This window comes from Macaca nemestrina, chromosome 3, assembly GCF_043159975.1.
Source record: "Macaca nemestrina isolate mMacNem1 chromosome 3, mMacNem.hap1, whole genome shotgun sequence".
In the NCBI taxonomy this organism is placed as follows: Eukaryota; Metazoa; Chordata; class Mammalia; order Primates; family Cercopithecidae; genus Macaca; species Macaca nemestrina.
Genome location: NC_092127.1, coordinates 119,215,073 through 119,229,709, shown reverse-complemented (window position 1 = coordinate 119,229,709; position 14,637 = coordinate 119,215,073). Strand labels below are relative to the sequence as shown.

Below are 14,637 nucleotides of genomic sequence, written 5' to 3'. Positions count from 1 at the left end.
CTACTTGTTGAACAACTGATACTGAATTCTATGTCACAAAACCTTGCATGAACTTATTTATGTTGTTATATTTTGTTGTAGTTGTAGGCTCACAGAAAATGAGAATTGAAAGAACTGCTGGAATGCATTTAGTCCACCTGCTTGCAAATACTTTCAGCTCTGAAGACCTTTATTTGAAATTTTATACAGAAACCTAATATATACAAGGGAGAGACTTGCAGCACTCCGAAGACCTTAGGAGCCTAAGCTCAGCCCTCGGTGACAGGTCCTAAGTGCCAAGAATCTTTCAGAAACACTGCTTGAAAACCATTGTTCAGGTTCAATCCCTTCATTTTCTAGAAAAAGAAGCTAAAGCAAGGCTATGAGGCAAGTTAGCTGCATAACTAGACCTTCTGACTCCATTTCGTGTTTTCTAACACACCACTACTTTTTGAGTAGGAACAATGACAATGACCTGTGTCTTTGTGTCCCCCACCGGGGCCACCACAGACAGCAGTGCTCAGTACATGCTGTTTAATAGAAAAATTGATACATACCTGCTTTTCAACTTGAAAGGGCCAAATCACCACCCATGGTTCATTACATGCAGAAAAAGCCCTGCATGCTTTTTATCAAAGGAGCTAAGGGTCACCTCAGTCACCATACCTAACCTGCTTAGCTGGCACCAAGGACGTACCCCAAAATCAATAAGAAGATTAAGATGTCAAACAGTAAAGCAGCTGGGGTATGTAATGGACTTAAAACCACAAAGAGGAAGAAGACCTATACTGAAGAAAGTTCTTCCTGCCCGGGGCAATTAATGTGGTGAACATGTGGGGGGAGACATGAACTATTTTCATGCTTTAATGGGAAGATAAAAGACACAAGGAAATAACAAGCAGAAAATCCATAGTGCAGGGGCAAACATAAAGGCATGCTTTTCTTTTTCCAAACAAAAGTCTTAATTGCTAAGCAGTCATACTTGCTCAGAGTTTTACCCCATTAGTTGTTTGTCCATCATTATAAAGGAACTGAGTCCTGGAGAGCTGTAATAAGACATCCAGTGATAAACCACAGAGTTGTGCAGGGGCAGCGATGGAAGCAATGAAGATGAAAATGAGCTCCTGCATTCTGCTATACACCTTACCCCTGGCTGAGTTTGCAAAAAGGCAAGCTTCCCTTTATTCAGAAGATACCATATAGTACATTTAGAAAGGATGTTTACAATGACGATCATGAGGTGGTATTTGTGTCAGCTAAGAAGCATCAGGATATATGTTCAATACAGTTTTATTGTGGATTTCTTATTGTGTTTGAGTTATTCCTCAGTTGGTAATCCATACATGGCATGGTAGAGGCCCTTTTCCATTCATTCACATGTATCTTAGTCCATTCAGGCTGCTAAAACAAAATACCTTAGACTGTGTAATTTATAAACAATAAACATTTATTTCTTATGGTCATAGAGGCTGGGAAGTCTAAGACCAAGGTGCCAGAATATTCAGTGTCTGGCGAGAGCCCTGTTCCTCACAAATGACGCCTTCTTGCTGCCTTCTCATATGGCAGAAGGGCAAAGAAGGGACAAACGTGGTGTCCTCACAGAGCGGAAGAGATGGAAGGGCAAAAGGAGCTCTAGGCCAAAAAGGCATAAATCCCATTCATAAGGGCAGACCCACCTCCCAAAGGCCCCACCTTCTAATATCATCACCATGGGGATTAGGTTCCAACATAATGAATTTTGGAGAAACACATACATTCAAACCACCCCACTGTGCTACTGAAACAAGCTGTCTCTGCTATTTAGCTTTGCCCATTACCATTCATTTTGCTTATGCCTGCGAGCATAATTTTCCTGCATCACCACTGTTATAGTATCACTGCAATTTCTTACATTTGTGGAAAACCTTATGTATGACTTTCAAAACATTTTTCACAACTATTTTCTCACTTTATCCTCATCACATCTCTGCGCTATGTACTTGTCATTTGTCAAATACATAGGCTTGAGGATTTTATATGATGACTCTGAGGTCTCATAGTCAATAAATGGCAGGATTGAAACAGGAACCTTTAACTTCTGGGTTTTACTCCATCATTCTTCTATCACAACATACTTTTCACTAACCTACATAAAGTACCATGAGATGTTCTCTGCTGTCCTCTTGATAAAAGTCCACAACCTCAGTGTGGCTTTTCAGGTCCTTCTCAATCTGGTGCCTTCAACTGTCTGACCTTCTCTCCCATTTCTCTGCAACCCACACTAGCTGCTTCCCTCATAACAACAGTAACACCCTCACCTGGAATGCCTTCCATTCTTGGTTTCTACATAACCAAATTCTTTTTTTTTTTTTTTTGGTAGAGATGGGGTCTCGTTATGTTAACCAGGCAGGTCTTGAACTCCTGGGCTCCAGCGATCCTCCCACCTTGGCCTCCCAAACTACTGAGATTATGGGATTACAGGCATGAGCTACCATTCTGGCCTACCTAGGCAAATTCTGTATAGCCTTCAAGGCTTAGCACATGTGTCTGGTAGATATAATCTTCTACCTAGGCAATTAATGCCTGAATTATATATTTTAACATTTAATTATACTCAATATAATTTACAGTAAATCACAGTTGTTAAGTTTAATGTACTGAAGTCTTGTTTCTGTTAGAAGACCAAATTTTTTTTTTGTAGAGAGTGTTATAATATCCTTTTATCCATGAACAAATACCATTGTCCAGTACAGATTAAGTACACAGTAACAAAAGTCAGGGAAATTTTTGTTTCTGTACATTGCCTAGCATCATATGAGGACACGGTCCCTGAAATGACTGGGGTTAGGGGGAGAGGCAGAATTTCAGTCTTGGAGTAACAGGGGTACCAGGAAGGCTCCAAGGTAGGGAAAGGGTAGGGGCCTAGGACCTGAAATTGGGTATACACCAAAAGGAGACCACGCAGCATGGCTGACCTGATGCTCCTTACATATATCCCGCTTTGTAAAGAATTAGCTTCAATACTGAGCCAGGTCTAAACTACAGGTAGAGGGTAAGTGGTTCCTAAAAGGCAGGGAGAGGGAAAGAAAAAAAAAAGGAGAATACGACCAGGCAGACCACTGGTGGATTGTGTCCTAGGACACAGTTACATCCTGTAAGGCAGTTTGTATTGCGAGATATAACACACTTCTTGCTGATCATGAGAAACAGCACTCATTTAAAAAACCCAGGTGATTCTCTAAATCAAAGTGTGGCCCATATTTGTTGTTTTAAATAAAGTTTTATTGGAATACCCATTTGTTTAAGCCCTGCCTGTGGCTATTTGTGCACTGTTAAGATGGAGTTGAACAGTTGCAGCCAGTCTACGTGGCCCGCAAAGCCTAAAATATTTACTATCTGGCCCTTTGCAAAAGTTGGCCGATCTCTGCTCTAAAATCTAGTTCTGCCTTTTATAAGGGGATCATAAAGCAATTTTTAGCAACGGAGACCCAGAAGCTGTCAGTAGATTCAGAAAGACCAGGAAGTTTCCTTCTGTTATTAATGATGTGTTGTTGTATGACTTTATCACTTAACCACTCTAACTTAGTGTATCTACCAGTGAAGTTGAGATTCTTTTACCCACTCTTGCGTCTCAGGCCTGAAATTTTCTAGCACTTTTGTACTGTGTCTGGCTATGATTATTCCCTAATGCTCATGTTCAGAAGAAATGTTACGAGCAGAAAAAGAAAATGAGTTCCTTATATAATAGTCACACTATTTACAGCAACAATTTGCTTATCTGACCACAGGAAGTAGCAGATTTTGAGTTAACAAAAGTATATCTCTCACATTATAATGACCACTTTTATTGGAATCCTGTTTTAGTCCATTTGTGTTGCTATCAAGGAACATCCAAGGTTGAGTAATTGATAAAGAAAGGCGCTTTATTTGGCTCCCACGTCTGCAGGCTGTATAAGAAGTATGGTGCCAGTATCTGCTTGACTTCCAGTGAGGGGTAGGGCTACTTCCACTTAGGGTGTAAGGCAAAGGGACGCTGGTAAGTGTAGTGATCACATGGCAAACGAGAAGAAGCCAGAGGGAGGAAGGAAGGGAGAGAGAGAACGAGAGAAAGAAAGAGAGAGAGAGAGAGAGAAAGACACACACACACACAGAGAAAGAGACACAGAGAGAGAGAGGTGTGAAGGAGAGGAAAAGAAAGAGGGAAGGAAGGCAGGTGCCAGGCTCTTTTTAACAACCAGCTCCTGGGAACAAATAGAGAACTCACTCACCTTTCCTTGCCCCACAGGGAGGGCATTCACCTATTCATGAGGGATTCATCCCCTACCATGTCCCAAACACCTCCCATTAGGCCCCACGTCCAACACTGGAGATCAAATTTCAACATGAGGTTTGGGGGACAAACATCAAAACTACAGCACTATCTTAAATGGATTTCTCAAATTTTCTCTTAGCAACAGAGCATACAGAACAAAATTTTACCCTTTTTTGTTAACTCAGACTCATCATAATGAAATTTACTGCACTATAGACCTCCGGAGTCCCTAAGGAATGGAGGTTAATTGAGCCAACACAAAAGGGCCAGGAAAACTCATTTCATCGCTCTTGTATCTGCGTTTCTCCTCTCTCATTCTCAGCAGCTGATATGCAATGGAATATACCAGGACTGAAAGGTGATCTATATCAACCACCAATCTCACAACACAATTCCTAGATCTCAAACAATGTGCCCATCTAATGGGATGGTTTGGTCTAGTTTAGTTCACCAAATCGTCAAATATTTATAATGTGCCTCCTCTGGGATAGTCAGAGTCCTACATTCAATGATGATTAAGGCATGATTTCTGCCCTTAAGGAACATGACTCCAACCTTGGTAGAAAATCCGATGTGACCATATGTGGATAAGAAGGCCCCACTTCTTACAACTTCACATTTTGCTGTTATGCTCATTCAGGCCCAATATTTCACTTTCAGGGTTCCATTCACACATTCATTGTATTTTCCGGTGACACTGAATAATATCTAAATGGACAAGGAGAAAGTTGAAGAGCAGGATGGAAAGCAAATTCAGGATTCTGCCTTACAGCAACAGCTTGAAGATGTGACTTCCAAGAGTGGGTTCTACCTAAAAATGGAGACTTCCTTGTATTATACAGTAATATCCCAAAAATTATTTCACAGCTAATGTTATGATCTTGAATTACTTCCTAAAGGCCCAGGAAGACATTAGATAGACTGGGCATGATAATCCTGCTTCACTAACTGGTCATTCCTGTCTCACTTTCACAATGATGAACGAAAGGGAAGTCCTAAATATTTCTACCTAATCAAGTATTGTAAATCAAGGTGTATGATTTTTTCCCTTTATAGTAAGACTTTAGGCACCCCTAAGACTCAAAATCAAATATAATACAAAGAATAAGGGGTACTTGGGGAAAGAGAAATATGGAAGAGAAATAGAAGATGAGAGAAATAAATGGAAGGCAGATAAGAAGAAACAGGTTCAGGGAGGCAGAAGAGATGAAGGAAAGAGAAAAGATAAAGATCAAGATGAGAAAGACATAGAAGAGGAATATTGAATCAAAATGTCTTTATTCAAAAATAACCATGTTGAGGCTGGCATGGTGGCTCACGCCTGTAATCCCAGCACTTTGGGAGGCCTAGGTGGGTTGATCATCTGAGGTCAGGAGTTTGAGACTAGCCTGGCCAACATGGTGAAACCCTGTCTCTACTAAAACTACAAAAAAATTAGCCAGATGTGGTGGTATGTGCTGTAATCCCAGCTACTCTGGGAGGGTGAGGCAGGAGAATCGCTTGAACCCGGGAGGCAGAGGTTGTTGCAGTAAGTCAAGATCGTGCCACTGTACTCTAGCCTGGGCGAGAGAGCAAGACACCATCTCAAATTAATAATAATAATAAATAAATAACCATGTTGAGAGAAAATCACAAATGAAGAGCTAATCTCCTTGCAAGAATAAGTGTGTGGAGACCAAAGAGTGAAGACTTAAGGTAGACAATGAAGGGCACATGGCCTAAGGCTTTATCCTCTGACACTCAACCCTCTCCAGATCTTTTACCAATTGAGGACAGTTGGCTCCCAGCTTCAGGGTAAAGGAGACAGTGAGGTCACCTGCTTCCAGGAGCAGTCTCACACTGGAAGAGCTGCCTTTAAGCCAAAAGACACTATGTGGTAAACTAGAGCTAGCAACTGAAGAAAAAACATGTTTGAAGCAGGATTAAGTACATATATGGTTAAGCCAAAGTAACAGAAAGAAATTAGGTCAGTATAAGACTATATAACATAGAGGTTGTACTAATTTACATTCCCACCAGTTGTGTATAAGCATTCCCTTTTCACCACATCCATGCCAACATCTATTTTTTTTTTTTTTTTACTTTTTAAAAATAGCCATTCTGGCTGGGGTAAGGTGGTAGGTATCTCCCTGTGGCTTTAATTTGCATTTTCCTAAATAACTCGATTAAACCATCACTATGTACAGATGATATGATGAAAAACTCAAGAAAATTACCTGAAAAACTATTAAAACACAGGAAAATTTAGAAAGTCTGATGAATGTGAAGCAATGGCTTCCATAAATAACAAACAGAAGATACAACAGACGAAAAGACCTCAAGTATAGGAGCCAACACAATAAAAGACCTAGACCTAAACTTAATAGAAATGTGAAGGAGATACATGAACAAAATTTCAAGTCATTTTTAAAGAACAGACAAGTGACCAAATGGAAAAGCATAGTGTGGCCTCAGATAGGAAAAACTGACATCACAAAGATGTCATTCTTCTTAACCTAGAAGTCAAATGCAATTCCTATAAAAAAGAATAGTGAGGAAAGCTCTGAAAAAAAAAGAGAGTAATAAAAAGAAACTAGCTCTGTCAAATATTAAGATATTTTACAGACTTCAACAATTAAAACAGGCCAGGCATGGTGGCTCACATCTATAATCCCAACGCTAGGAAACCAAGGACAGAGGACTGCTTGAGGCCAGGAATTCAAAACCAGCTTGGGCAACATAGCAAGACCCTGTCTCCACAAAAAATTAAAACATTAGCCAGGCCTGGTGGCAAGTGCCTGTAGTCCCAGCTACTTGGAAGGCTGAGGTGGCAGAATCACTTGAGCCCGTAAGTTCGAGGATGCAGTAAGCTGAGATTGCATCACTCTACTTCAGCCTGGGCACAGAGTGAGACTCTGTCTAAACAAATAAAAATAATAAGAATAGTAACAAAACAGTGTGAAACTGTTGTATTAATAGATAAATCAATGGAATAGAACCGAAGCCTCAGAAAACAGACCAAATACATTTGAGAATTTACTATATGATAAAAATGGCATCTTAAGTCAGTGGAGAAAGACAGACCATTCAATAAGTGTTGCTGGGACAGCTGGACAGCCAACTGGAAAAGAAAAAGTTGGAACCACACTCACACCGGACATCAGGATAGACTTCAAGTAGAACAAAGACTAAAATATTAAAAATGAAACCATAAAAGTACTAGAAGACCCACAAAAATGAGGCATGATCTGTCCCTGATGGAAGAACACACCACATATGAAATAGTCTTGAAAGGGAAAAATTAATCTAAATCTGAAAGCACTTCAATCCCCACCAATTTATAGAAAATAAAGAGGACAGAGGAACATTTATAAAGTATACCACAGGGATACAACTAGCAAAACCCAGACTGTGGGAGACTCAAGAGAACAAACTCAAATTATTAGGGGGGGAGAAAAAAAGAAAAGAAAAGAACCAAGAAAAAAGAAAAAGAGATGAACCTCTGGACTAAAAAGAGATTAAAGTCACACTGCCTTAGTTCCGGAGCTCATTATCTCTTGTCTGCTGTCAGCTTCTTCAGGAACTTCTACTCAGGAGATTTTACCATGGTCATTATAAGGTGAAGACCAGCTTTTTTTTTTTTTTTTTAAAGTTTACTGGTTTCTTAATTTTTATTTCTTTCTTTAATTAATTTTTTTTGTTGTTGTTGTTTGAGACGGAGTCTTGTTCTGTTGCCCAGGCTGGAGTGTGATGGTGTGATCTCGGCTCACTACAACCTCAGCCTCTCAGGTTCAAGTGATTTTCCTGCCTCAGCCTCCCAAGTAGCCAGGATTACAGGCGCACACCACCAACATACCCGGCTAATTTATGTGTGTGTGTGTGTGTATGTGTGTTTTTTCAGTAGAGATGGGGTTTCACCATGTTGGCCAGGTCGAACTCCTGACCTCAAGTAATCCACCAGCTTTGGCTTCCCAAAGTGCTGGGATTACAGGGATGAGCCACCACGCCTGGCCCTTTAATTTAATTTTTAAACAGGTAAGACATTCCCAGAGGTGAAAAAATTCACAGTTAAAAAAGGCATAAAGTGAATTCTTTTAAATTTATTTTTATTTATCTTATATGTCTATATATATTTATTTCAATTGTTGTTGGGGTACAAGTGGTTTCTGGTTACATGGATGAATTATATAGCGGTGAATTCTGAGATTTTAGTGCACCCCTTATCCAAGGAGTGTACACTGTACCCAAGACATAGTATTTAATCTTCACTTCCCACCCACCCTCCCCACTTCAGAGTCTCCAAAGTGCATTATACCACTCTGTATGTCTTTGCATATCCATAGCTTAGTTCCCACTTGTGAGAACATACAGTATTTGACTTCCCATTCCTGTGTTATTTCAATTAAAATAACAGCCTCCAGTTTCAGCCAAGTCACTGCAAAAGACCTTATTTCATTCCTTTTTATGGCTGAGTAGTATTCTATGATATGTGTATACCACATTTTCTTTATCCACTCATTGGTTGATGGGAACTCAGATTGGCTCCGTATCTTTGCAGTTGTGAACTGTGCTGCAGTAAACAGATGCGTGCAGGCATCATTTTGATATAATGACTTCTTTTCCTTTGGGTAGAGAGCCAGTAGCCAGTAGTGGAATTGCTGGGTTGAATGGTATATCTACTTTCAGGTCTTTAAAAAAATCTCCATACTATTTTCCATAGAGTTTGTACTAATTTACATTCCCACCAGCAGTGTAAAAGTGTTCTGTATTCACCACATCCATGCCAACATCTACTGTTTTTTGACTTTTTAATAATAGCCATTCTGGCTCGGGTAAGGTGATAGGTGGTGCACTGTGGTTTTAATTTGAATTTTCCTAATAATTAGTAATGTCGGGCATTTTTTCACATGTTTGTTGGCCATTTCTTGGCCATTTGTACATCTTCTTTTGAGAAATGTCTGTTCATGTCATTTGCCCACTTTTTCATGGGATTATTTGGGTTTTGGAGTTGTTTTGTTTTGTTTTTTGATTTTTGTTTTTTGTTTTTTTGCTGATTTGTTTGAGTTCCTTGCAGATTCTGAATATTAGTCCTTTCTTAGATGCATAGTTTGCAAGCATTTTCTCCCATTCTGTGGGTTGTCTGTTTACTCTGATGATTATTTCTTTTGCTGTGCAGAAACTTTTTAGTTTAATTAGGTCCCATTTATTTATTTTGGTTTTTGTTGCATTTGCTTTTGGGGTTTTAGTCATGAATTCTTCTTCCCACCCCATTCCTCAAGCCAATTTCCTTTTCCTCAAAATACTGCTGTTTTATGTGAACTTCTCAAAATATTTTTATACATTTACAAGAAAATCTTAACCTATACTCTTTTGTCCCCTTAATAACAAATATGTACGCCAAAGATACTGTTCTTGCTTTTCTTCAGTGAAGTATTTCAACAGCTTCCAAATTCATTTTCTTGACTGCAATCTTGTACTTTCCAATCCATTCTTCATGTGGCTGTTGGGTTGATCATTCTAAAATGCAGATCTGATCATGATTAAAAACTTACAGTATCTCCCTCTTAACTACAGGATCAAGTTCAACTCCCTCGCATGGCACAATATTCAACACCTTTCATAATCTAGCCCTAACCTACCCTCTTTCCAGTGGTTTGCCTTACCACTCCTCACTACAAATCACAAACCCCAAGGACACTGGATTCTGAATACACCAAATGCTTTCGTTGTCCATGATTATCCCTCTACCTGGAACTTCTTTTCACTTCTCTATCTGGTGAGTTTCTACTTTCTATCTATCTCTCAAGATCCAGCTAAATGATACATCCTTTTGGAAGCCTGCCCTCACTTGTCCCAAGCAGAACTACCAGGGACTGTGCTCCCCTATTAGGACTAATCAATTTTGCCATCCACTATGCCCACAGAGTCCTTTGTTTAAGCCTATAATACACTACATGTCACGGTGTACCATATTATTATTTGTACTAGTCAGTAGTGAATAAATAAAAGATCATGCCTTATGGTCAACCAACCCCTTCCCCAAATAATCCTAACTTCAAAGAATGAAATTCCAAAAAGAATATCAAAAGCCAGGCTTGCAAAAAACAATTTTACCAGTCTACTAAAATGAATTTATTGGTTTGCCTTCATTCCAGATGGTCCTTGAAATCAGCATCTTGTATTATTCACACAGCACACCAACAGCTGCAGGGAGGCTTGTACCCTTCTTCCGGCAGGCCCCAGCAGGCCATCTGACTCCTTCAAAGAACACCAACTTACCCGTGGGCATACACCAACGAAAACCCCACTGTCTCATATCCTAGTGAGCAGAGTGAAGTTCCACAAGCTTATTTATGGACAGCCAACGGTTGGTTACAAGAGCAGAGACTGGAAATCACAAGTTCCCCTAATTAGATCCCTGTGCTAATCTCCCAGAAAACAAAGGACTTCAGTCCAATTTTTTTTTTCTTGTATGTTTAAGAGTATTTTAGTTTATGATGAAAGTAAGAATTTGGCTGCAGAAAAACACTTGATCAGTAACAAGAATACAGGTATGGTTGCTGATCAAAGCTGCAGTGAAGGAGCTAGTGTAATTGGCCCTCCAGACCAGTGCCCTGCCTACGGTACCAAAGATAAGTTTCTGAGTGATTTTATTCCTTTTTTTCCTCTTTCAATCAAATGTAATCTTATTTCCTTTCTTGTATTTCTTTCAATCAAATATTCCCAATTAGTTTCTTCATATTATCTGCCTGCAGTATTATACTGTAAGCCTAAATGCCTGAATGCACCAAATGGTCATTTATGCTTTCACAGATTATAACAAATCTCTTACCCAATACCTTTTACAACTTCTTACTAAACACACACATTTAAGCAATGACCTAAATCATGACTATCTAACTGTCCCTGGAATCGTGGAACTTTAAGCTAGAAAGTATCTGAGAAATCACCTAGTGATCCAATCCCCACAATGAACTCTTACTAAACAAAAGGTGAACATACTTCTCCAAGATCACATGAGTTGAATCCATAACCTTGACCAGGATGTTTTCCTAATATTGATTTCAGCGGAGCCTGGGAGCTCACGTCTGTAATCACAGCACTTTGGGAGGCTGAAATAACAATCTTATTGTTCTCTCTTGAGGCCAGGAGTTCAAGACCAGCCCGGCCAACATGGCAAAATCCCATCTCTACTAAAAATATAAAAATTAGTCAGGAGTGGTGGCACACACCTGTAATCTCCAGCTACTCGGGAGGCTGCTGAGGCATGAGAATCACTTTCCAGGAGGCAGAGGTTGCAATGAGCTGAGATCACACCACTGCACTCCAGCCTGGGCGACAGAGCAAGACTCTGTCTCAAAAAAAAAAAAAAAAAAAAAAACCTAATATTCATTTTACTGTTATTTCTATTACATTGAGTTATCTCCATTCCATTTCCTTAATCTTATTGTTCTCAAATTTGTTTCATAACCTACTGTGGTCTCGCCCACCAGAATCCTCAAATGAAGGACTTTCCTGTTACTAGGAGCACCTTCTTGAATTATATTCAAACTTCCTCTTGCAACAGGGAGTAAAAGTAAGGTAAGAAGAGAACTAGGGGATGGGGGAGAGGCAAGTTATTCATCTTCAATTAGATGAGTCCATTTTCAATTCATTTACCAGTAAGAAAGTTCTGAGGTGCCCCATTATAGATTCTTTCATAACATCTCACATTCCAGAAGCTATATTCAGGGCAATGAAGGTTAAAAGGCACAACACATTACTCTGCAACTACTTGGCAAAATATCAAGAAAGATAGTAAATTTATTTCTCTATGTTATAGCCCAAAATTAATGAGAAGAACAATATCATTATGAAATACAGAATTCTTGTGAGATTCTTCCTGAAATTATCTAAAAGCCTTTGGGACTGAAATTATTTGCAGTCATAGGAAGAAAATTTCTAGGCTGGGCATGGTGGCTCATGACTGTAATTCTAACACTTTGTGGGGCTGAAGCAAGAGAATTGCTTGAGGCCAGGAGTTTGAGGTTACAGTGAGCTATGATCATACCACTGCACTCCAGCCTGGGTGACAGAGAGCCTGCTGAAAGAAAAGAGGGATGGGAAGGGAAGGGAAGGGGGGAGGGGAGGGGAAGGAGGGGAGAAGTAAAGAGAAGGGAAGGGGAAGGGGGGAGAAGGGAAGGAAAGGAGGGAGGGGAGGGGAAGAGAAGGGAGGGGAAGGGAAGGAAGGGGAAGGGAGGGAAAGAAAGCAGGCCAATATTTGGGGAGGCCAAAGCAGGAGGACTGCTTGAGCCCAGGAGTTTGAGACCAGCCTGGATAACAAGTGAGACCCTGTCTCTACTTGAAAAAAAAGAAAGGAAAAAAAAAGAAAAGAAGAAAATTCCTGCATATTCAAACAGACATTTGTTAGGGATTAAATTGTGTCCCCCCCAAAAGATATCTTGAAGTCCTCACCCCTGCTATCTCAGAATGTAACATTATTTAGAGACAGTGTCTTTACAGAAGTAATCAAGTTAAAATGGGGTCATTAGGGTGGCCCTAATCCAATAAGGCTGATGTCCTTGCAGAAAGGGGAAATTTAGAGACAAAGACACACCTAGAGAAAGATAACATAAAGACACAAGGGCAACATCATGTACAAGCCGAGGAACACCTGAGGCTACCAGAAGCCAGGACAGAGGCAGGAAGAAGATTCTCCCTCACAGCCCTCAGAAGGAGCCAACCCTGCCAACACTTTGGTTTTGGATTTCTAGCCTCCATAACTGTGACACGATTGTAAAACAGAAACAAAATGCTAAGTTCCCACAACCAACTGAATGAACCCTTCCTCTTGGCCGAGGGCATTCCAAAGTTAATCTGAAAAACCAATTCAGGCCGCTATAGGAAGTGGTGGTCAAATATGCCTCATTATTTATACCTTCCTCCCTTTGCAATTCAGGCACAGCTTACCAGCATTAACATTAAAACAGAGACCTTAATACTGACAGAAGGGACCCTTTAAGTCTGATAAGAAACATTTACAATCTATTCTCTCTGAAGCCTGCTACCTGGAGGCTCCATCTGCATAATAAGAACTTTGGTCTCCACAACCTCTTATCTTAACCCAGACACTCCCTTCTATTGATTCCAGGTCTTTAAATAAACTCTTTCAACCAGCTGCCAACCAGAAAATCTTTCAATCCACCTAGGACCTGGAAGCCCTCCCCTCTCCCACCCCACCTCCCCCTTTCTGGACTGAACCAATGTACATCTTACATGTATTAATTGATATCTTATGTCTTTCTAAAATGTATAAAACCAAGCTGAAGCCCAACCACCTTGGGCAAATGTTGTTAGGACCTTCTGAGGTTGTGTCATGAGTATGTCCTTAACCTTGGCAAAACAAACTTCTAAATTGATTGAGACTTGTCTCAGATACTTCTTGGTTTACGCAATCAATAAGTCTGTTGTTCAAGCCACCTAGTTTGTGGTATTTTGTTAGGGTGGCGTCCCTAGGAAACTCAGACATCTGATGAGAATGACCCCCAGCCAGTGCTACCAGGAATCAATTCCAGGTTTACAGAGGGACCCCTCTGAATGTTAATAAAAATATACAGCTTAGCTTTCTGTAAAAAGTAAACCTGAGAGATTTTCTACTTCAGAATAATTTTCATATTTCTGCAAAGGCCAATTTTAAATGCCGCTTCTCTCCAAATACTACATTACCACTTTTGCCAAACTAGGATATGGAACATAGTCTTTCACACTCACACACAGATACACACACACACACCCCCCCCCACACACAGAGAGTGTAAGCCTCTATTTGGTCTTGAATAGATCGGAAGTTCCTACAGTTACTGGGACTATGATTCCAACCGATGCCTGTCAGTTTAGCAGATGAGACTGGAACAGCTGTATCTTCAATACACAACATTGTCTTAAATAGATGCTCAGAATGAATTACAATTAAATTACAGAGCTGTCAAAAAGGGTTATAATTATAGCATTTATTCACCACATTTACAAGGCCAGACATACACAAAAGGAACAGAAGGCTGAAGAAAAAGAACAAAAAACCCACTCCACATTACTTACCTCAGCAGGAAATCTGGTTGGGGGAGAGAGGAAGACGAGTTAGTTATCATGCAAAGAGCCCATTTCCTGCAACCACACAGCTTTGTGTTTCCAGAGGGTCTCCCATTCCAGAAGTTGGAGGCGCTTTAAGACATCATCTGGTGGCAATGCATTTCTCTTTTACAATTGGAAAAGGGAGGGCCAACAAGGTTGCCATGACTCACCCACAGCTACAGACAAGCAAGGGAGGAGCTGGGACCTGAACCAAGAGCAAGGGCTACTCCCACCAGTGGGCTGAACAAGAAAAGCAAAATCAGGACAGCCAGACCTGG

The 14,637-nt window shown here is 40.3% G+C and overlaps 1 protein-coding gene across 3 annotated transcripts in view; it reads right to left on the bottom strand.

The window, feature by feature from the left end:
• The window catches only part of CRACD (capping protein inhibiting regulator of actin dynamics), a 280,222-nt gene that overhangs the window by 97,808 nt on the left and 167,777 nt on the right, over nucleotides 1-14,637 (bottom strand). Inside the window, exon 1 of one of the 3 annotated variants that reach the window (XM_071093396.1) lies at nucleotides 14,327-14,582. The exons of the other annotated variants lie outside the window; for them this stretch is intronic. The gene's annotated coding sequence lies outside the window, so the exon portion shown is untranslated. Of the gene's footprint in view, nucleotides 1-14,326; nucleotides 14,583-14,637 lie in introns of those variants that run through there. 3 annotated transcript variants of the gene reach the window in all.